This window comes from Silene latifolia, chromosome 3, assembly GCF_048544455.1.
Source record: "Silene latifolia isolate original U9 population chromosome 3, ASM4854445v1, whole genome shotgun sequence".
NCBI lineage: Eukaryota > Viridiplantae > Streptophyta > Magnoliopsida > Caryophyllales > Caryophyllaceae > Silene > Silene latifolia.
In genome coordinates this window covers 89,574,132-89,576,878 of record NC_133528.1, presented here as the reverse complement: position 1 = coordinate 89,576,878, position 2,747 = coordinate 89,574,132, and the positions used below count along the sequence as shown (strand labels likewise).

General features: G+C 39.1%; 1 non-coding gene across 1 annotated transcript; it reads right to left on the bottom strand.

The window, feature by feature from the left end:
• Positions 1-1,655: 1,655 nt before the first annotated feature.
• On the bottom strand, positions 1,656-1,762 carry LOC141650718 (small nucleolar RNA R71). The gene has a single exon (XR_012546736.1). It is a non-coding gene; the product is annotated as a small nucleolar RNA R71 (small nucleolar RNA).
• Between the last annotated feature and the right edge of the window lie 985 nt (positions 1,763-2,747).

Sequence of the window (2,747 nt, the reverse complement as noted above, 5' to 3'; positions counted from 1 at the left end):
CATCCTTTATTTTGGGTAATTGAAGATTATTTGGGTTATTATTGGGAGATTGACAACCTCTCAATCAAACATCAAGTACTTCTATTATTCTTGCTTTATTATTGGAATCATTAGTAGGTATAATCTCTTAATCCCTTTTTAATTATTGCTAATTACTTTCATTTATTCATCATGTTTCGTATTGTTGGTATGATTGACAACCTTGCTAGCATGATCAACATGATAATGAGTGAGTAGTCTCTTAGCTAGGGTTAATGGGTGATTAGGGGAAACCAACATGGGGAATGATTCATGCTTAAATTAATATGCTTTCATGTTTTATTTGCTTGCTTGTTTTGATCTCAACTCATGCACATGTTATATTTGATGAAATGCTAAGCCTATGAATCCTTGCATTTACTATCATCTCCTATCTTTTCAATGAGACTTGTAAGACATAACCCAACTCGAGTCTCATTAGACCATGCATGTTGTTGAGTAGGGAAGATTAAGTCGACTTGTAGGTGTTGTACAATCTAATCGATTCGGCTCCGGGACCCAAACTTTCCTAGGATTGTAAGATATAACCCAACTTAATCCATCACAACAATAATTGCTTGCTTATAATTTGAGAACATGTTTGTATGATCATATCCCATGATTCCCCTATGATCCCATGACACCCTAGTGCCTTTAATCAATTGTTTACACCCCTTTAATTCATCTTGCTTGTTTATTTTCATTGTTATTCTAGTTTAGTAACCTTCTACATCAACCCAATTTGTGACACCCCTTAGACACCACTAGTTACAATAGAAATCTCATTTCAACTCCCGTCCCTTGGGATCCGACCATTACTTACCTCTTTACTAATTGTAGAGTTGTTTGTGGAGCTATAAATTGTGTTTTGATTCGACCGTGACCAACGACCACATCTTAATTGGTTAACACTTAGCGGGATCGCACAAAAAATGGCGCCGTTGCCGGGGACGCTGTTTGTTTGACTTAGATTTCCTTTTTGTTATTAGTTGTGTCTTTCTTCGCCTTGAGGAAGTAAAACTCCTCAAGGTTTGTTCTAATTGTTTTTGAGTTGTTTGATATTTTGCATGTCTAGAAGGTTACAAAGTGATTTGTTACCTTTTGACCGTGAAATCGAAAGAACCTTGACGAACAATAGGAGACTTGTTAGGAGGAATTTGAGAGGTGTTGGTGAAGTTGTTCAACCCACTAGTGAGTTTGTCAATCCTTTCGCAATAGAAGGAGAAGAAAACCCATTACACAATACCCCACAAAATCCACCTACAATGCCAAAATTCTCGTCACACTCCGTACCCACCGAGGAGAATATACCAAATGGTACTCCTACACGGCAACATCTCACCGGAAATTTTATTGCCAAGTCCGCCTTCATCCAACTAGTTGAGAGGAGCCAATTTGGGGGGATGCCTAGTGAGGACCCTCATTCTCATATGGAAACCTTTTGCGATTATTGTGATGCTATCTCTCAAACGGGCGTGACTCAAGACCAAATTAGATGGGTCTTATTTCCTTTTTCCTTAATCGGCACCGCAAAGCAATGGTTGAAGGGCCTTGATAAGGCCACCCTTGGAATAGATTCTTGGAAGAAGTTGGCTCTAGCTTTCTACAAAAAATTCTACCCATCGGAAAAGACCAACATGCTAAGAGCTCAAATTACGGGTTTTAAGCAAAGGGATGAAGAGTCTTTGTATGAAGCTTGGGAGCGGTTCAAAGGAATTTGTCGCTCATGTCCTCACCATGGACTTAGCGAATGGTTTTTGGTGCAACAATTTTGGAATGGTTTATATGAAGATTCTAGGAACATTCTCAATATGGGATCAAATGGAATGTTCACCGAAGTTGATGACAATCAAACATGGAACAAGATTGAGGAAATGGCGGTCCATAACTCACAATATAGTAGACCTCGCAAGGCTACTAGAGGAGGAAAGCATGAAGTGGACTCCGTTACTCAATTGGGTGCTCAACTTAGTGCTCACATTGACACAATCAACTTGAAGTTTGAACAAGCTATGGCTAGACTTGAGGAAAACTCAAAATCATCGAAGCATCATGTTAATGCCATGACGGCATCCTCATCAATCCCAAGTGGGATATGTGAGAATTGTGGAACTTTAGGACATGACCAAGGTGAATGTAGGGGAACAAATGAACAAGTGAATGCTTTCCAAGCATACAAGAGTGGTACCCCTTATTCCAACTTTTACAATGAAAACACCAAATTCCATCCAAATCTCTCATACAAAAGCCAAAATGTTCAAAACCCTCAAACAACATACACTCCACCACCCATGAGAAACCAAAATCAAAGACCCTTTTACAATCAAAACCAAGGTTACCAAAATCAAAATCCATACAATCACCAAAATGACCAAGGTTTTGATGTCCAAAAAGCGGTCCTCCAAATGCAAAAGAACCAACAAGAATTTTTCACTCAAATGCAAAAAGATAGCCAAGCAAAAGAAACCACCATCAACAACATTCTAGCTCACACCAAGATGTTGGAAACCCAATTGACTCAACTAGCATCTTCAAGCTCACAAAGACAAAAGGGGCAATTACCACCTCAAAGTAATCCCCTAGACATGAAACGTTAGTGCCATTCACTTGAGAAGTGGTACAAGGTATGAAGCACCGAAGAAGCAAGTTGAGGATGAAGTTGTGGAAGCTAGTGAAAAGGAAGAAATTGTGCAAAACTCCAAAGATGGAGAATCATCAAAAGAAGAAAG